The following is a 21,942-nucleotide window of genomic DNA, read 5'->3' as shown; positions in this document are numbered from 1 at the left end:
TTATGAACAAGTTCTATTATTTTCTCTTTAGTAAGTAATTGCACTGGGGGAAAATGGTGAAGGATTTACAGTACATTGAAACAATTTTCACTCAGAAATTGCTACTAATTTCACAAATAATTACAAAAATGGAAATTGCAAATACAGTAACTTGTATAAAATGTGAAATTAAATTAAGAAACCTACATAAATAATCTGTTTACAATTAAAAAAAAACAGTGGTTGAACTGTTTTTTAATTAAACTTTACTTAGTCTTGCCTAACCCTAACAAGGCTTTTTTTTATTTGACACAATTAAGAAAAAAAATTTCAAACATCTGTGTGCAATCTCAAATATTACATATGAACCAATAAGACAAACAAAATCTACACTTCGGGTCAAAGATCACAATGAAAAAAAGGAGTAGGAAAGTCTTTCAAATATCATTCATATTACATCCTTTCAAAACAAGAAACAGATCATATCCTGCAAGAGGAAATAGAATTTACATTTTCCAGAGAGAGATTTGGATCTGAGCACCAACATTTTAAATACATCGATCTCTAACAGGAAAGTAAAGGATGATTGATAGAAACATTTTGGAGACTAATGAAAGAGATCATGGCGTGAGATGTTTGACCCATTCTGAGCAGGCTAAATGCCAAGAACTGGGTAAAGAACAGACAAGCAAAGGAAGTACAATCGTAATTCCGATATTTCCAAACCTTTCTCAAATCCGGCCAAAAGCAAAGTGTGTTACCAATATAATCCAGATATGCTTTATCATTATGCGCCAAAGCACTAATGCTGTATTTGAACAGTCCAACACTTTGTTTCCAATTGTTATGAAGTCAAGCTCAAACTTTAATTATTCACGTTCATTGTGAAGCTCACACAGGCCGTATCGCTTGCTGTATAATGCAATAATCAAATGTTTAAAAGTGAGTTGAATTAAAATATGTTTTAATGGAAGTATCATATTAAGATGAATGTCAAACAGCCTGTTTATTGCAAGGGCAGAGATGTCAAAATAATGTGTCTGTAGGTCAGAGGGAACCTTTCTCAAAATAACAGTGCATATTAAAAGAATGAGAGGTCACAACTACTGTCTCTTTCTGTTTATTACTTCGGTCATCATCAGTTTCGAAAACACAAGACGTCTTTGATGTGCGGGAAGCTCTCGAGTCAGGCTGGAATCTGAAATATGCCAGACAAGACACTCTCTCTGTTTTTCTCACAGAGCCACAGCACACAGTCTGAGGGGGCTGATGGGTTGGTGTGGACACACTGTTGTTGTAGGTTTGCTTTTGCTTGCCTTGACTCCTGGGCAAATATATGTACACACTGTCAGAGAGCAGGGACCAGCAATCACTTTACGGGTCCATGAAATGTAGTAAAAGAAAATATAATGCGAAGGACAAGCGAAAATATGTGATAAAGTGAGCCAACAACTTTGAACTCAGTTATGGTCGTGCGCACTAATGAGGTGACTGTGCCAGAGTTTCAGCGAGAGCCCCACTGAGCATATTCAGATTCATTTCATGTAAAGAAATCAGGTAATTTCTTACAAGTTATCACGTAATTGTATCCCAACCCAATCAAGGAGAACATCATGTATCTCTCTTGAAAGATCTGTTTGATTTTTAAAGGGACGGTTCACCTAAACTTCAGAACTCTAGCATCATTTACAAATCCTCATGTTGTTCCAAACTGGAAATACTCAAGTTTTTCAATCAAACACAAAAGGAGAAGTTTGGCATAAAGTGCATGCTGCTACTTTTCTATACAAAAAAAGTAAAGGGCTATAAAGTTTCAGGTTCTATTTATTCATAAAGGTTATATTTTATTCTATTAGAATCCTATTCTAAGTCTTGCAAAGCCATAAAACAGCTTTGTGAGAAAGAGACTAAAATGTCGGGCTTTAAACCATTTGTTGAATTTGAATGCACATTCTATAAACCTAAAATAATTCATAACCATTTACCCTTGAACTCCAAACTTGTTAATACATTAAATCTTTTTGTTGGAGATGTTGTCAATATGTTTATTAATGTACTCTAAAGTCTCTATGCAAAAACAAAAATGCATGTGTGTGACAACTTCATTTTACTAATGAATTCACATCATATATTCAGGAGTCACATTGCAGCTGGTTTCAAGACACATCTGGCAACACTGTAGTAAGTAAAGAGGAAAGTCAGTCATAAATGTTTGGAAGAGCATGAGAAAGAGTAAAGGAAGACCATTTTCATTGTTGGGGGAACTATCCCCTTAACAGAAATCTTGTTGGGCCAGACTTCTTCTCTTTAAGCACCTTCATATGCTCTTTAAACCTTGCCAGGAAAGCTATCAACACAAGTCGTTTAGCCCACAGAAATGAGTTGGGACCAGGCTTAGCTTGTTTGTCACTGCCACTTTGAGCAAAGTCACACAACTGTGTTGCTCATAAGCACAGACCAAAGGTTAGGGACACACCTGACCAACCCGTCACATACTACAGTCTTCATGGGAACACCGAGAGGAGTTGTCAACTGGAACAGCTAGTGCATATGGGCCGACCTTCTACAGCTATGGCCAAGCAGAGAGACATCACATACTGTAGCATGATGAATCACTGCCTCTCTGGCATACGATGTGAAGGGCTTTTGATTACAGCAATAAAGTGCTCTCTGGAGAATTACAGCACTGAATTCCCATAAATACGAAGGGAACATATTGTCAGCGATGGCTAAAATTGGATCTAATGATTCCCTGACTTGCTGTGTACCTTCGATGAAAAAACTAGTTCAGGAAGGAACGGGGAGCACAGATGCCATGTCAGTACATCAACAGAAGGAAACGGTTTACAAAACCCTTGTCATCCATGACATATTTCGTGCTATACATTAAGGCAAAAATATTTAAATTAAATAACAATACTAATAATTAAAAGGGAACAAAGACAAAATTCCCACTTGAAGGCTTCATGAAATATTTGCATGGATGGGAGTCATTGCTATATTCAATGCCAGGATCAGTTAAACACATACTGGGACATTTACTGAATAATCAAGAGCAATCAAACTCCTCCTAGTGGTTATAGAGGCATTCACATCAACAACTTCTAATAATAAAAAAAAATTATTAGACTGTGAATATGGTGGGGTCCAAAAGCCTGAAACTGGCCTGAAAACAAAGAACAAAGACAAATTCTTTAACAAAGAAATTAAATGGCCAAAAATGAAGAAAAATAAAACTTTATAAATGACATTTTCCTCTGTGGTCTCAGACTTGACCTCACTGTACAGGTATGTATGGGTAAATGACAAATATTTGTGCACCAATGTCTGTCATGCGGTGTCATGGATGTGTGCCTTTGTGTCTTTCTTTGTATGTTAGGTTGAAGCTATTTGACCTTTTTAAATTTATGTCAGTCAGTGTTGGGGAGTAACTAGTTACATGTAACGGCGTTACGTAATTTAATTACAAAATTATTGTAACTGTAATGTAAAAGTTACTACGAAAAAATTAGTAATTAAATTACAGTTACTTATGAAATTTTTAACGATTACAAAGGGGATTACATTTGAATATTTACACACATCCACATACAGATTTAACTGATTTCTTTCCCAAATTGCACTGACTATTCTGAGACATACCGCCCTAATCATTTCCGGGATGCGGAAATACAGTCTGGTTCGTAGAATCCAGTCATAAAAACGGAATGCCTAACGGAATATGCCACATTTTGGATGACTAAATCAAAAGTAGGTCAGTACACTTGAATCAAAACATGACATCGACTAGTGTCTGTGAATATTAAGCCCCAAAAATGCAATATATGACTTGCACATTCTGCGTGCCTGTGGAAATCAGGCGCGGACTGGACACCGGGAGAACCGGGACAATTCCCGGTGGCCTGGCAGCCGATTTTGCCCCACTATTTAATATCATTATTGTATACTAAAGCGATCATTTGCGAATCCGCCATTTGATAATTAAATCTCTAATAAGTCATGAATTGTTAGTCATGACTCGCGCGCTCTCCGCGCCTCCGCCAAACGGGTTGGATCAGACTCAGAGTAATCAATGCGCGAGAGAGAGAGAGAAAAGAGTGGACTGTGGAAGCGCACAGCTGGAGCAGAGAAGCAGAACTACTGTTCAGGGTTTTAGGTCAGTTTCATCTGTAAAGATGCTTTTTTGTCTTTGTTTTTTTATTTAATTAATCAAGCAGCAGCACGTTGCTCATCAGTCATCACTCAAAATACTATATAAAGGACATCATTATTATCTGTTGTAATGTTACAGTAGGAATTTAGCTGAAAAAAATTCAGATTTTTTTTTATAGGTTTAGGGGGAGCTACGAGAGACAACACCACAACCCTTACGAAAATTAACATTTTAATATTTAACTATAAATCCAGAGAAAATGGTTACTATTGTTTAACTGTGGTAACCAAAAATGTAAAATTATTTTACAAATGTATTTATTTAAAAATAAATACAAATCCATTTGCAAAAAAACAAAAACAAAACAAGGTTATTTTACTTTTATATAGGCTAATAAAAGCATGGTAATTTTTTGTTAGGGAAAAACATGACTCGTGTACAGTATTAGGATTTTTCTATAAAGATATTGTAGTATTGTAGAGTATTGTATTGTAAAGTATAGTTTTGTTCAATCTTGAGTATTAAAGTCATGAGAGAGATGGATAACAGGGCAAAATAAAGAGACTTAAAAGACTTATAAGAGACGTAAATTAATGGCAAAGACATGGTTTGATTTACTACACATAGGCCTACTGAAGCTCGCAGTGTTTTCAACCTCTGCCATCTCAATATACTGTAGGAGTACACGAGCACATAAACACAATTTCTAGAACTGCTCTGTGTCACTTCATGTGCATTTTACTTATGTTGAGAAAACTATCATCATATACAAAGAGACAGCAGTTTAAAAAAAAACACCAATGTTTCAGGAGTTTATTACACAGAATACATCACATGCTTATTAGATAAATGTATTTAAGTTGATGTATATGCTTTCATTTATTATTCTTTAATTTTCACAAATTTATAAAAGTAATCAAAAAGTACTCAAAAGTAATTAGTTACATTACTTTAATAAAGTAATTGAAAAAGTTACACTACTATTACATTTTAAACAGGGTAACTTGTAATCTGTAACCTATTACATTTCCAAAGTAACCTTCCCAACACTGATGACAGTATAGGCTTCACACACATAGACTCATCATAGACTCACAGGCATTTCCTGACCAGCACCAGCAGGTATAGACACACGGCTTCACTTCTAGCTGAAGTCGAACCCGTAAATCAGCTTCAACAGAACTGAACAGGACTAATTAAAAATGTCAGGCGTCCATTTGCAAACATGCATTTTTTGTAATAAAAGCTAACCCTGACTAACTGCAATGTTGCCATATGGTTTTAATTAAAGCATAAAAATATGTAACAAATGTGTTTTGTATCCAGTTGTCATCACTCTGTTGCTATGAGCTGAAGGGCAGATAAATGCCACAGACAGTAATACATTACGAGAGTAATGGGCCCCTGGTCTATTAATAGAGCAAGGTTTTGCATCAGTAGTGTCAGTGTAGAGTTCATCAGCCTATTTTCATCTTTTTATGTCAACTGTTTGACATAACAAAAAAGACCTCTAACAATAGCTTGCTCTATTCTTTTTTTATTCTATCTGTTTTCTTGTTATTATGTATTTATTTTTTTAAAGCCCTTGCTATGTGTACTGCGTTAAGCTAACTGAGACTTGTTATAGCACTTGTATATCATTGCTCTTTTGCTGATTTTGGTTGCTTTAATTTTCCTCATTTTTAAGTCGCTTTGGATAAAAGCAACTGCTAAATGACTAAATGTAAATGTAAACTGTGCATTACAGCAGAGTGCACTTTTTCTTGTCTAGTGATCAAGACTGCATGGGGTTAAATCCGAGATGATGGTTGAAAAGCAGGGGTTGCTGGGAGCCCATGTTTATCTGCTCTTTTGTGTCGGGGTCATGAGGCCATATGGATGCTCACCTAGTTGGCAGTGAATCCTAGCTATAATTCCCAGCATCCAGGCTCCATTCAGACAAGAGCTGGAATGGGAAAAAAAAGCTCTAAATGGCCGTTGGGAGTCATGCACTGCTCCGAATTTAGATGACTCAAACAAAAGCATAGATTCACATAACTAAATTCCTATTAGAGCTTGGTTTTCATAACAATGTGCGTGCAGAGCGCTACTAGAACTTGATTTATAAAGATTTGTGGGTTTTATTTAGCATATTATTCTGGACAATATCACCACAAATTTATAATTAAAAACATTTTTCATTACTTGACTCGGTATATGAATGCCGAAAAATGAAGATTCATTTGTTGATAGTCTGGCAAACTGTCATTTGTGTCAATCATTAATCACTAAAGTACTGATAAGACAGGATGGAGTGCATTTTTATTTTGATCTGTGCATTTTATCATACTAAGTGTCCAATATCAGGTTTCCCGCCAGTCATTCTCAAAGAAATCTAAAACTGGAACGAAATGTCTTGGACCAAGCCAGTGCTGCAAGCACATTTGCAGATCATAACATTTATGATACAATAACTACAAGGGTATTAATTCACTTCTTCTAATCATATGAACCAGGCATTCATTTATCAAAACAAATCCCATTAAGAAGTTGGCTTTTAACTGTTGGACTTGTCCTTTGTCTGAAGTCATGGCTCATATATGGCAACTGGGGTCCAAATTGTGGAATACTGAAAAACAACAATTTGACAATCAAATCATGCCAATATGCAAACTAAGCAATGTGATAGTTAAAAACAATGACCATATACATTTTTCCAGGTTTCCAGAATGTTTTCTATATTGGTTAAACATTAAACCAAGCTATTAAATCAGGTAACAACATGCAAAACAATAGATGATTAGAAGTTCAAATATAAATATAAAACAGCTCTACAGAAGACAATAACATTATTCACCTTAACTCAATTCCTTTGTGTTCTCATACAATCTTTTTGTTCTAATTTCTGCTTTTTAAAACTAAATTTGTGTAGAAATGAACATTAACCAAGATTAATAAATATGGTTAAAGTATTATTCTTTGTTAGTTCAAATTAGCTATCACATTACTTAAAATTAGGTTCTGGTAACATTCAAGAGTTCAAACAATACTTAACAGAATGAGAGTGCAATTGTTTGAATAGTCAAATACAATAAAACAATGGACTACAAAGATTGCAATATCAAATATTTCACTGAATATTAAAATATACAAAAGCTATTTTTGCAGACTCAGTATTACATAATTCATTGAGAGCTGGGGAGACTGATTTGATCATGTCGTTTGCGATGCTTTATCCAAGTGGAGGGATCCACAAACGATTTGGTGGTATGAAAAAGTTAAAGAAAACTGATAAAATCATATATAGGACTGGATAAGAACTTCAAATCAAATGCTTAGATTTTACATGTACTAGATAACATTATTTAGCTCACATTAGAGAAAAAAAAAGCCTGGAATAACATCAAGGGCAAGGCTGAGAGAGAGAAACAGACTCAAAGAGGCCGATAAGATAAATCAAAAATAGGTTTACAGTATGTGGATTGAGATACCAGTAAAACATGCACTTTAGCAGTAAAACATTCCCTTTAAAGACTGTATGTGCCTCTAAAATAACATGCCTATCTTTGCAAAGGTTAATTCCAATACCGACAAATCACTCATGTAATTGTGAGTTCCACAAAGTAGCTTAAAGGTGTCAGATCAGTGTTTTTTTTCTCTCCTTTTCTTTCCCTCTTTTGTCCCAGGGACATTTTTACATCCTCTATTTTTGTCACACAGACAGCTGTGTAAAGCCATGTACTGCTCAGGATCTTATTCAACAGGTTGGAATGACAGCCCGTGTTAATCTGAAACCCCGAACCAGATTATTTTCAAATATTGGTGCAGTTAGATTTATTCTGCCAGGCGTTATCCCTTTTTTCCAATTTGCTGTGATTCCTGATTGGGCTCCTGGGAGCTGAACTGATTTACCATATAAAATATAATTGCATCCACACCGAATGAGGTGTGATCGCATCCCGCATTCTAGCGAAAATTCAATAACCAATTTATTGCGATTAATGGGTAACTGTGTTAACAAAACTTGAGTCTGACAAGCGCTGTGCAAATCCAGGAAATGATACATCCTCATTTATTTGTAATTATGCTGTATTGCTCCCAGATGCACTACATTATGGGCAATCCATCAGGGGTTCTCCAATTGAGCTGGGGTTTGTTGTCCACCAGTGACACGTTCACCTTCGGTTACTGTTTACCTTGGCCTCGGCGAGAGCACAACAGTCTATGTGACATCACTAATGCGGGGCGAATCCTGACCATGGGCCACTAGTGGTTGCTAAGAGTGTCAGTGGATTTCTTTCTGTAATATCAATGAGGAGATGTGGGTTTCACCCTCTTGGAAATCTAAACTCACCATTTCAACATCCGCATGATGAAGGGCATGCTGTATCCGAAATAATAAGTTAAAATACAATCAAACTTGAGCAATTATCATGTAACTTGTCTTACAAATATGCCAATCAACATTAAGACCCTCTTCAGGGACTTTCCTTACCAAACAAGACCACAGTGAGCGCTCTTTCTTCCTCTAAACCAGCGGTGATGGCATCTGCTCAGAATCTGTATTTTCATTCTAGCCGTGAATGGAGGCTTTGTGTGGTTTGGAGGAAACCTGCTCTCTGGGAAGTGTCAGAAGGGTAGTACTTACATTGTTATCTGAAGATAGAGGCCAGAAATGGTTTCCAGACTGCTGCAGTTCTTTAGCAGAAACACTGGACTGATCTGCAGACATGTGTAGCGCTCAACAAGTTTATATATAAATAAAGACATTATAATTATTAGGTATTATGTCGAACTGTAGGCTCAAATAGAAATTAAACTTATATTGGCATGTTCGTGCCAGCCAAGTTCATTCCATTTAATGCTTGCTTGAACTAAACCTGGTTCAGAATGTCACTCTAACAGAATAGGCCTCAGATTGCCAGCATGTTAGCAGCCCTGGCACTAGTTCAGTTCTTTTAACCTTTACCTTAGGAGCACAATTGTTCTCAGAGCACTTAGTTGAGAAAGCAAATACTTTCCCTTCAGTTTGGGACAAATGAAGCTGAGATCAGAAGTAATAGCAAGCTCTTTCTTTATAGTGCATTAGATATAATAGGCATTTTTCATTGAAAACAAAAAACATCAGACCAAAAAAAAAACAAAAAAACATTGTGTAAAATGAAATTAATAAAAAAATACATACTTTTTATAAAAATGTACAAAAAGATAAACATAAATAAATAAAGATATTATTTTAAATGCTTTAATAAAGCAAGGACATTACATTGATCATAAAATACAGCCTAACATAATATTTTACTGTATTTTTGATCAAACAAATGCAGCTTTAGTGAGCATAAAATAAGTATTTCAAAAACATAAAAAATCCCTTACCAATCCCAAACTTTCAAACGTTACTGCACATAAACATACACATTTGTCTGAGACAATCCAAGCAGTCTGTGCACTTCTCCAGGAAACTATTGTTAGGCTTAAATGTAAACTGTGCTGGATTGTTTTTATTTGGTTTGGTTTAGTTTTCTCTTTAGGTTTAGAATATTTGAAATTTGTTTCAAATAAACAGTTGTATATAACTTTTCACAAAAAAGTGAAAATGACATCTATGAATGGTCCCTACAGACAGCTTGGAAGTTCTTCTACTAGTCCCAGGAAGAAGAAATGGTTTTCACAGAATTTCTTTAAACAAGACCCCTAGGGACCCTCTAATACCACTGTCTCAAAACAAACAAACACACGTTTCATCACCATCCAAAAAGCCACAGTGAGCTGATAGCATGTTTAAGGTTCACTTGAGCTTGATGAGCCCTATTTATGTGGTAACACATGTAAAGAATGCCAAATGGTACCACAATACATGGTACAAAGCTAGCAGAGTAACCTTTCTGTTAGTTCCCTTATTAACTCACAAATTATGGAACATTGCCCTTATCTGACAAATGTAACTGGAATAAATGTTTGTTTTGCTTTATCAGTGAAATCCAATGGCTTGCAATTTGACTGCTCATTGTTGATTTTATGATCTAACTGAATGATTTAAGACAAAACGATCCATATTTTTCACCCCAGAATTGAAGATTTCATGTCCTTGTTATCTGCCGTGTCACAGAAGTGTCAGATCTGATCCCAACAGCAGACATCACAGGTTTGAATTAGAGCTGAGACTGCAAAACACTCCAGTCTAGACTTACAGTGATGGAATGTCTCTTGACTCACACACACACACTGTCTCTGCAAACACACACATACATACACAGACAGAAAAAGTGAGCAAACAGCGAACCGACGCTGTGATAGATTCTGGGATTTCATGCTTATTCACTTTTGCTCCGAATGTCTGTCTTCAACTAATGAATCGCCACAGAATACGGCCCTGGCGAGACTGTTTTATGGACCAGAGTCAAGATGTCTTTCCTACATGTAGAAAAAAAACCTCGGCAGTCAACATTTAAGGCTTTGACAGTAATTCTTGCTCAACTGCAGAGAAAATTTAAATAAATCCCTCAGAGAAATGGTAAAAACCTGAAACTCATAACTCCATGCTTCAAATAACCTGAAGTCATGGCCTTTGCCATCTCAGTCATACAGTATCTTCACGACCACAAATGAGCTTGAGTATCGATACACCAGCACCATGGACGTGAAACTGACTCTGATTAAAGACTCTAGAGATTAGAGATTAAGGCTTTGTGTTTTGGGGCTGACGTAATGGGCCAGACAATCTTCTTTATCAGTCCTGCGGTGTCCAGCATGCTAGCGCTACTCATCTTGAGGGGTAATTTAAACCTGCCTCTTTGAAAGCTCATTCATCAGAGAGGCACGCGAACAGTCCGGAGCAGGGCCAGATAGGGGGCCTGCATGTTAAAAGCACTTTTCGACTCCCTCAAATACCACCAGATTGTTCTGTAAATAGTTAAATTATGCAAATGGAAGGGGTATCTAATCTCTCTGGAGTGACCATGCACAAGTGGTGTGATGGCATGATCAAAGTTTGAGAGTGTATTACTCTCTTCTTTAGAGAAAGACTGGCTAAAGACAGCAGATAGCCTCCTCTGACCCCCCAGGAGAACAATCAATCAGCCGCTGTTTTATCTGGGCCGAGGTGACGGTGAAGATGAGCAAGGCAGCCAAACCTTAAAGGGGTCAAGAACTGAGAAATCAAATTTCACTTAATCTTTTGACATATAACAGGTCCATGTACCATAAAAACATCCTGCAAGTTTCAAAACTCAAAACTTTCTTGTTAGTTTAAAAACAGCTTTTATTGAAACCAAGCTCCGAAAACGACTAGTTTTGGAATTTGCCACTTTATGATGTAATAGTGTAGCTAAGCTCCGCCTTCGCAGGAGAAGAGCAACACATGCTTCTACATCGCTGCCTCTTTAGGCCCTGCCCACTGATACACGCTTGTAGTAGGAGGAGAGGAATTACTAGAAAGACACAAAACCAGGATTACTCCATCAACAGACCCATACAGATGACATTACAAGATTACAAGAGACTGTCTAGTGTGAGTTTTTAAAAAATAGACTTTGGATTGCCTTCCTTGTGATCCTAACATAGTATCTAGATCGGACGCAAGCAGATGCTTTGACATGTCACGAATCCAGACAAAATCACAGATTATAATGGCATGTGTTGTCTATAGTCGCATTACGCCTCTCACGTCTGGTATATATATAAAAATGAGCTACACATCGTGTCAGTCGAACACTGTCTGCTTTATTTTTGCTACAAGATAGTATGATGCAGGCTTTTCAGAGAGACTGAAAGTAAACGATGCAGCACTGAATCTGACTAGAGTGGTTCCAACAGTAATGTCGCAACACATAAGTGTGAGTAAACATCTTTTTACCATTATTTCATTGTGTTTTCCAGACCTTTTGAAATATATATACTGAGTATTTATATGTTTTTAATCCAAATGACCCATGTTGTTTTCAGAATATGCCACAGCAGCGTACATCTGTTATTTTAATAAGCAGTACTGTTAGCCAATCATAGCAGTGGGCGTTAACTTGCGAGTCTTGAATGAACCCTGCCTATAAAAACAGACCGTTCTGTAGAGAGGCCCAAAAACAGGATAAGAAATAGCCTATTACTTCTAAATTATGATATTTCACTAACATTATAAGTGAACCTCACAGAACATTCTGAAATAATAGAAAATGAAGTTCATGAGCCCTTCAGGAGATAGATAAGAAAAATAGATTCAAAAATCCTTATAAAGTGAAAGAGCCAAGTATGGTGACCCATACTCAGAATTCTTGCTCTGCATTTAACCCATCCAAAGTGCACACACATACAAACCATGAACACAAACCAGGAGCAGTGGGCAGCCATTTATGCTGCGGCCCCCAGGGAGCAGTTGGGGGTTCGGTGCCTTGCTCAAGGGCACCTCAGTCATGGTATTGCCAGCCCAAGATTCGAACCCAAAACCCTAGGGTTAGGAGTCAAACTCTCTAACCGCTAGGCCACGACTTCCCCAATGTCTTTGAATAGTCAAGACTAAACTCAGCTCAAAACCAGACTTTCTAAGATTCTTAGAGGGTTTATATCTTTCTAAGATATTTTTTTTTAATATTCCATGCTGCTGCTCAATTAATATGTGGTAATACAATTGCATTTTTAATAGCAATAAAAGTAGCTAGATGCTTTTCAAAATGGTTTAGATGTAGTTTTGAATGTCACACTGCAGGTCATCAACATACCTGTCAAAAACCTGACTGCAGAAAATACAAGTATACAGCTACAAGTAAACACTTTTTCTTAATCCTCACAAAGAGAATGTATTACTCTGATGTATCATAGACCACTGTTGTATAAGTATCTGTAAAAAAAAAATAATAATAATAATAATGATAATAATAATAATAGTTTGTGACTGAAGACCCCAGAGATCCTCCCTAATTTCCACTTCAATTTCGACACCTTTGCAAGGGGAGAAAAGCGATTCAATCTCACACAAGCATACTGAGAGTTCTCTTTCTGCTGTCTCTGTCTTCACTTACCTGCATTACCGAAAAATCCCTCAACCCTTCTGCTCTCCCCCTGAATAGGTAATGGATTGCAGTATCGGGAATAGTTGAAGGATAAAACGTAATAGACTGGGACAAGGTTCTGACATGTACTAGGGAAAAGGATTTCAACAGGTCTGAACAGAAGCAGACTTTGAGCAAAGAACAGTTAAAGTTAATTCTTGCAATTTGCTTCGGAAATTGCTAAAACTGTAAATATAATTTGTCAAAATAAGATTTCTTAAACTATTTAAAAATTATTTATTATTTTACCATATTTAAACATTTTTGAATACATTGTAAACATAACAAGTTTAATTTAATGTAATTATTTTAAAGTTAAACTTGATACACAAGTGCCCTCTACTGTTAAAATAAGAAACCACATTATCTGTACTTCATCAACAGTTTTTTTTACCACTTGTTTCATATTGTGAACAAAACAATGCCATATGGCACCATGATCACATTAAACACGCTCAAGTAGCAAGATCAAATCAGAAAACTAAACCTATCACATCTGAGTGCTAATGACAGCAGTGGAGTCAGGATGGTGTTTGTGTTGTAAAGATGAGCTATGTGTGGCTCTCCAGGGCTCTAAAGGCCTTGGGGAATACGAATGTAGACGTCCTGTCTGCTGGGGAAGTTTACTATCAGTCAGAACCAGGAGACTGTCGGTGGGGTCTGAAACCCCAAGGGGGTGTGAAAGTGTCGGGGTACATTCACTGAGCCCAGTTTGAAAGAGCTGCTTCACAAGCACATTTGATTCTAATCTTCATCTCCTTTGCTTCCAAAAGGACCTTAATGAGATTAAAGTATAAAAACTGTGAGCCAAATCCAATGAACTGGCACAACTAAATTATCTTTTGAATATTTCAAGTGACATTATGCATTTTCTCCACAGAAACCCCCAGCCTAAAAACATTTGATGGGATCAACTCCAACAGCTCCCAGCTTCAGTCTCTGTGCCTTTAGAGCCATTATGGCTCAGTTTGAGTCACCTCTTAATGCTGTTAATACCATTAAAACGTTTTCTCTTTTTTTCTGAGTCACAGATGTCTGGATTTATTTATTTATTCATTTTTACTGTGGTTTGGATGTTTTAGAGTAGTGTTTCTCGATTGGTTGTGCTTATTATTGTTTATATATTATTAAATTTATTTTTAAACTTTATTTATAAAAGAGATTCATTATTTTGATTTATTACTTTAACATTATTAACAACAATATATATGGGGTGGGTTATAAATATTAACAAGTTTATAACTTATAACAATTTATTTATAAGATGTTCTAACTATAAATTGTTATATAAAAAAAAGAATGCATATGTAGAATGGTTATACATTTTAAACCATGTATTATAAAATATTAAAAATTATTTTATAACAACAACAAAAACAATGCATTAAAATATGAATAATATAAATCTGTAAAATTATATGCAATATTTTAAACGTTATATCTTTCATATTTTTATAGCATTTAATGCTTTTTAAATATTTCTCAATTTTTCATTGAATCGTGGACCATCAATTGAGAACCACTGCTTGCAGAAATCACTCCTCCATAACAGTACAAGGTATTGACCAGCAGATGGCACCATTACCAAACACAAATTGTGACGATGGTTCCCAAACTGCTCCACATTTTTCTCTTTGAGGTAACTGGGACAAATACCTGGCAAACTATCAGTGCAGCTCCTTTAGTAGCATAATTGAGTGAGAACACATGGGTACTAGCTAGTCAAACGCAAACAATTAAGAAAACATCAACCCATTTAAAAAATAAAACCTCCCTGTTCTATCTTTTAAAAGCTTTGAGTGGGAGCAAAGAGGCATTATAGAGCTTGATCATACTAGAATACGAGGATTGCTTTGGGCAGTGCTTTAAGATGGTGTATAAGTGGGCGCGCGCATAATTGGAAGTGTGTGATCTTGTATTGCGTTCCTGTAGCACATAGATCCTAAAAAAACACTTAAACGAATCTCTGCTTAACAGCACCACACGTGCTCTCTGTCAGGGGATATACAACATTGAGTGGACATTGCATGAACCACACAAGATGCTGTCCTAATACAGAATGAGATGGCTAAAAAAAAGCTTGTTTTGATAAATTACTGTGGAAATCTGGGACTTTATTAATGAGTAAAAAGAAACTATGCATTGGTATGATGCCCAGTGCCTTTGTTGTTTAATGAAAGTGTCTGTTTCATTATGAATATCAGTTCCCCCTCTGGCTTGAGCCTGAAGACAGTATGATGATGATATTATTCCAGAAGACTGCCTTCAAATGAGACAAGATGAAAGGAAAAAGAATCATTAAACAAAAGCTCAGCATTCTTTTGTTTTAAGAGCTCTTAACATGACAGATCGAGTAAGAGGCAAGCAGCAATCTATTCCATTGTTGCCTCAGAGAATAGAGCACATCTAAAACAGTTCCAAAACCCTCAAGAATCAGTTTAATCAGGATTTATTCCTTAAACATTCCAAAAATGCCTCATCAAATACGTGTGTGTATGCATACGGCTCCTTGATGTGTATTGTGGACGAGTCAGTAGAAGCTCCATGTTGAAAATGTTCTCCAAAAATATTTGTGCTCGATTGCTGCCAAGTTGATTTAGCCCAGAGCCCAGACAGAATTCCCAGTGTTCTGTCTGGGCTACATGAGCTTGAATTTCATTGGCTGGAAGCTGCGTCTTACGGCAGCCTCAGACATCATTCATTTTCGACAGTCCAACTTCCCTGCTCTGATCAAGTCACACAGGTACAGTAACTTGGCTCTGGGGTTTTGGCCATTTGCTTGATATCTCAGAGCAACAAAGCTCATCTTGGAGCAGAATGCAGAGGTAAAGCAGAGGTATTGAAATTTAATGTAAAATCAAGACACGACTAGGGCTCTAGGATGACAGAGTGTGGGACGCTATGTGAAATGGGGACCAAACAGAAGCCTCTGCCATCCGGTTTCTTTGGCAGTGAACAAATGCACAGGTGGTGAACGATAATACCGCTATGGCTGTCCGAAACCTAAAGCAGATAGTTTGAGTGCCCAGTCAATGACTTTGTCATTTCATTGTATCTAATTAATAAAATATTGACGACTAATATTTATTTTTCCATCAGAAGTGGAGTCAACATATTTTTTATAAATATCAAAGACAATAAAAATAATTTAAAATAAAAAACATTAAATTTAAATAATTTCAAATAAATATTAAATTAAATAATTAACATTTAAAATTGATGTATTAATTATCTTTTAGCTGCTGCTTCAGATGTTACATTTATATATTCTACCAACAAGAACGGCAGACACAGAAAATGACGTATCATAGTGAAGGATACATAAAAATCTGATGAAATTGCAACTTACTGTAACGGACAGGATGTTATGCAGACATTGGATTTGGATGCGTCTTGTTGCTTCCTGTACATGTGCAAAGACTTCTCAGCAAATATTTTTCAGCTTCTGAACACAGCGATGGGCTAGAGCTCACCTTTCAACATCAATGTTGCATGCTGGAATATTTAATTATTTAAAAACATCACATTATTAAAAAATAAATAAATAAATAAATGCCAGCATGACAATGTTTACGGTCAGGCTGTTTATAAGCGTTGCCACTGTACTACCAAAATCTTTTAAATATCAAAATATATTCTCAGCATTTGTAGGTTTTGTGCGTCATCAGACCACCCAAATACATTTTATTTATTGCTATATCTCATCCTCATCTTCTATCTTTTAAATGAGACATTTTTGCTTGTAAGTGTGGCCACGATCAGGTCAGTCAAAGGCCGAAAGAAGGTTCTGCAGATTCCAGCTGCTTCAGGGAGCTGTGATCTAGAGATGAAACCAACAAAGGAAGAGGTTTTGGCAAGGGAGCATGACAGCAGGGATCCATATTGCGCATTCCAGTCAGGGGAGCTTTATGTTTGTCTATAAAACCTCCTGGAGTGTTTGAAGAGGAAGGGAGACTGAGCGAGCAACAAGGGAATTTTCTATACAGTGACACATTGGAAGAAAAGAAAGAAAAGAGACACTATTTCTCTCTCATTTGTTCTCTCTTCTGTAAAACCACAAATCTAAATATTAACTCATATGGGGAAAACCCCACATACTCAAATTCATCCTTTCTCAAAGACGGGTTACTCGATTTCCCCAAAAGAGGTGAGAATAGCTGCAGTTGTCCACTGGGACCGTTCTGTAGGATTAACCAGTATGCACTACTGAGCTGTTAGATGAACGGGGCAAATTAGCAGCTAACTGAAGTTTCTGTGGCACAACTGATTTGCTACAGTATTTTAATTAGTTTGCAAGAACCTAGAAAACTTGAGACCAGAAGAAGGTCAAGCAATCCATCACAGCGAGGACAAAAAAACACATTTGCGAATAGCAGTTCTCAATTTCATTTTAGTGCCTTAGACATGACTTCATCAAACCAAAACATCAGCACAAAATTTCCTCAGGGAGACGTTTACAACTGACGTTTAAAACTGTTTGATGGCATGTGACCCAACAGGCCTAAATAAAAAAAAAATTCCCCCAAGTGTTTTCCTCTTGTCTCAATTCCTGAGGCTGGTCCAACCCTCTTTTCATCTGATACATACATCTGTTTAGCCCACAACAACCTCTCATTTCAAGGCTAAAGCTTGTCAGTTTGGTCAGTTTTAATGCTGCTACTCTGTGAACTCTGTCAAGGTGACTCTGTCAGAGTTTTTCAGTTGAAATGAGATGAAAAGAGAAGGTTTTACACTGCCCTTGTGCAGTACTCAGGCTGAAACAATCACTTAAAAAACCCCAAATAAATTCTAGAGCATTTCTGATCAGAATCTTTATGACATAGCATTTAGACAGTTAGCAACTTAAGCTATAAACAAAAACCAAGTATTTAATCTTGAAAATAAATCAAATTACATTTCTGAAAATTAAGAACATTGATTTGCCTACTCTTGCTGATGAACTTGCCATCTTTTCCAGTAAATCTGATTTCACTACTGTTGATGAACTGGTAAAATATTACAATGATGGACTGAACATGCTTGTAATGATAAAACCTTTCATATTCATCCGGAAGAAGGAGGCGGGAACCGGCGGACAATCAAATAACATTTAATTATTCAAAATAAACACAAAACAGCGCACCAGCCCCTCACGGACGACTGGTGCGCACAAAATAAAACCAAAACACAACTAAAAGCCCAGGCCTGGTCCTCTCTCGTCCTTCACTGTCGTCGCTCCAGTTTTATATCCTTCCATCTCCTCCGTGGGCCTCGAGACCGGTGGGTCGAACAGGTGTAGCTCATCTCCAATCACTCCACCGGCCTCGCTCCCATGTCCTTTGGCCCCGCCCCACTCGTCACAATGCTTTTAGATGAATTCGCACCCGTGAAAACTTGAAGGGTTTCATTTGTGCATTCAGCTCCTTGGTTTACACCTGAACTGTGTGAACTTAAAACTAAAGGCCGTAGGTTAGAGCGGCTGTACGTCAGGTCTGGCCTTACTGTTCATGACAGTACATGTCTGTACTGTCTGTTCAAAGACATGTATGCTGAACATATTCAAAATTATAAAAATGCACTGACTACAGCTAAATCCGATTACTACTCCAATGTAATTGGAGTTAGCAATGGGAACTCTAGGTCTCTTTTCTTGGTTGTAAACAATATTCTGAAACCACCTGATTCTTTGCCATCTGATATGTATTCCACTTACTTATGTGATCGCTTTTTGACTTTTTTTACATCTAAGGTTGAAAATGTACATCGGCAATTACTTACTGGTACTCTTCACAATGACTCCTGTCAGTCTATCACTCACATACCCCCCCACTCTGTCTTCTCTAACTTTACACTACCAACTATTTCAGAGATAGTGGGTCTGATAGGTAAATCTAAATCTTTGACTTGTCAATTAGACCCTCTACCAACTCCTTTAGTAAAAGCTTGTTTACCAGCCCTTTTGCCGTTGATTACTAAAATTGTTCATGCTTCACTTGGTTCTGGTTTTGTATCTCCATCTCTTAAATCTGCTATTATTACACCCATACTTAAGAAACCAGGGGGTGATCCATTTGATTTTGAAAATTTTCGTCCAATTTCCAATTTACCATTCATCTCTAAGGTAGTTGAAAAGTGTATTGCAATTCAAATTCATGGACATCTGTCCAATAATAACTTGTATGAACAATTCCAATCTGGTTTTCGTCCCCACCATAGCACTGAGACTGCTCTTGTCAGAATAACCAATGATCTACTGTTGGCAGCTGACTCTGGGCTTTTAACTATACTTGTCCTTCTTGACTTGAGCGCTGCCTTTGATACTGTCTCACATAACATACTTCTTGACAGATTAGTTTCCATTGGTATTACTGGCACTGCTCTGTCTTGGTTTAGTTCATATCTATCTGGACGCAGTCAGCGTATTCAATTAAAAGGTTTTAGTTCAAGACTATCTACAGTCACCGCTGGTGTTCCCCAGGGTTCTGTTTTGGGCCCGCTTCTATTTATTATATATGTGCTCCCTCTTGGTGATATTTTAAGGAAATATGGTATTAATTTTCACTGTTATGCAGATGACACCCAACTTTACCTGTCCGCCAAACCTGCCGGTTCTTTTCCTCCGCCATCTTTGTCAAGCTGTTTAGCTGAAATTAAAGACTGGCTTTCTGACTTGAAATTAAAGACTGACTTGGGCTTCTTGAAATTAAATGGCAATAAAACTGAGGCTCTGCTTGTTGGCACTAGATCTGCTGTGTCTAAATCTAATTGTTTCTCTTTACCCATTGATAATACTGCAATCTGTCCTTCCTCTCAGGTTAAAAGTTTGGGTGTCATCATGGATAGCACACTATCTTTTAAAGCTCAGATTAATAATATCACACGGATTGCATACTTCCATTTGCGCAATATTAATCGTCTACATCCATTTCTTTCAAATAATAATACTGCAGTTCTCATTCATGCACTAGTCACCTCACGTATAGACAGTGTTGGGGCTAGTTACTCAAAAAAGTAATATATTACATATTACATACTACTCTCAAAAATAGTAATACCTTACTTTACTTTATTACTCCCTGGAGAAAGTAACTAGTTATATTACTAGTTACATTTTTTTCTAAATTACTCTATAATTGCCCGAGATGCATCAGATGGAGGGAGAACATACAAAGGAGGAGTGTTCTTTAGGGTCTTTATTACGCCAACAACAGACTGGCACTGTCTAGCACAAATAACTACAAACAACTGTACTTGTGCAATCAAGTACAAACAAGTATTAACTTCCTCAATGTTTAACAAACACTGCCTAGAGCAAACAATCAATTTGATTGTCAATTTATAACAAGTACAAGAACATATTAACTTCCTCAATGTTTAACAAAAACCATCTAGTGCAAAAAATCAATTTGATTGTCGATCAACAAGTACAAACAAAAAAAAATATTAACTTCCTCAAAAAAATATATCCATAAATAAAAAAAGACTGGCCTTACCAGCACTGTGTAGAGGAGAGGTAAATTGTTAAAAAGCAAAACACAGTGCAGAGGAGAGGTAGGTTGTTGAAATGAGTTAAAGCAAATACAGAAGACTCAAAGTAAATAAAAGGAAAAATACAGTTGGCATTTACTGTAATGCATTTTTCTGGTGCAAAATATGAGCTTCTGAATGTGTCAGCTTATTTGTCAAAGTAGTGGTTATACCTCATAAGGAGGAGTCTCTCAAAGCGCTTGTCTCCTAACCTGTTCCTCCTTGGAGTGAGAACAAGGCTTCCCAGGCTGAATAGCCTCTCCACTGGAGCACTGGATGCTGGTGCTGTATTGTATTTTAAAGATAAGTTCTTAATTCTGGGGAAGTTGTCTAAGACCCCCATCTCTGACCCAGACTTCAGGTATTCCATCACCTCCCTGTCTGGGCCAAAAGATCCTGAATCCTGCTCTTCCTCAAACACAAAAAAGTCATCCTCACTACTGCTGGATGCTGGACTAATCTGTGGAGGCCTGACCTCATGTTCCTCATTGTGGGGGGCAGCCAGGGGTGAAGCACGACACTCTGTTATCAGCAGATTCTTTAGGGCCTCTCTCCTGGTCTCTTCCCTCAACCACCTCATCTTGAACTTCGGCAGAGTGACAGCAGCCAGGAGACCCTCCCTACTGTCCAAAACAGAAGCAAAGCGGGTTTTGATGGCCTGTGAGAAAGAGATTTCTAAAATTAGATTTCTCTTAAAGAGGAAAAACATACCTTCCTGTGGAAGGAGTTGACATGTAAATGATGCAACAGGCATATTGACTATACCAGGTCTTCAGAAACACAGTACCAGTATACAATTCTTACATTCTCTAAGAGCCTATTTCAGTGTGAAATTTAGAAGACTGTGATAATGGAAGCATCTGTGATAGTGGAGGGATGTGCAATTGTGCATATGACAGGCTTCTCTCATATAACACAAAGTTACAGTCAGTAAGTCTTAAATACACACTCACAGCCTACCTGCACTATGACATCAGGCAGATTTGCCATCATCTCGGAGAGGCCGGGACGCAATGCCAAGGTCTTTGACATCAGAGACTCCAGTGTCGGTAATAGATTGCCATAATAACAATCATTTTCCCCTGGAATGAATGAATATGAATCAATGAATGAATGAATTGTTTGATTCAAATGTTTAACATTCAAAAAAAGGAAAGGCAAGAAGTCACAGGTTTACATTAACCTATACTTTATCTCACCTTGTAAACGGTCCAAAGCTTTTGTAAGCGGTTTTGTGACTGTGCAATACTCTACAAGGAATTTGTACTCTCGCTCGGAAAAGGC

This window comes from Carassius carassius, chromosome 25, assembly GCF_963082965.1.
Source record: "Carassius carassius chromosome 25, fCarCar2.1, whole genome shotgun sequence".
In the NCBI taxonomy this organism is placed as follows: domain Eukaryota; kingdom Metazoa; phylum Chordata; class Actinopteri; order Cypriniformes; family Cyprinidae; genus Carassius; species Carassius carassius.
Note: the sequence above shows the minus strand (reverse complement) of the source record.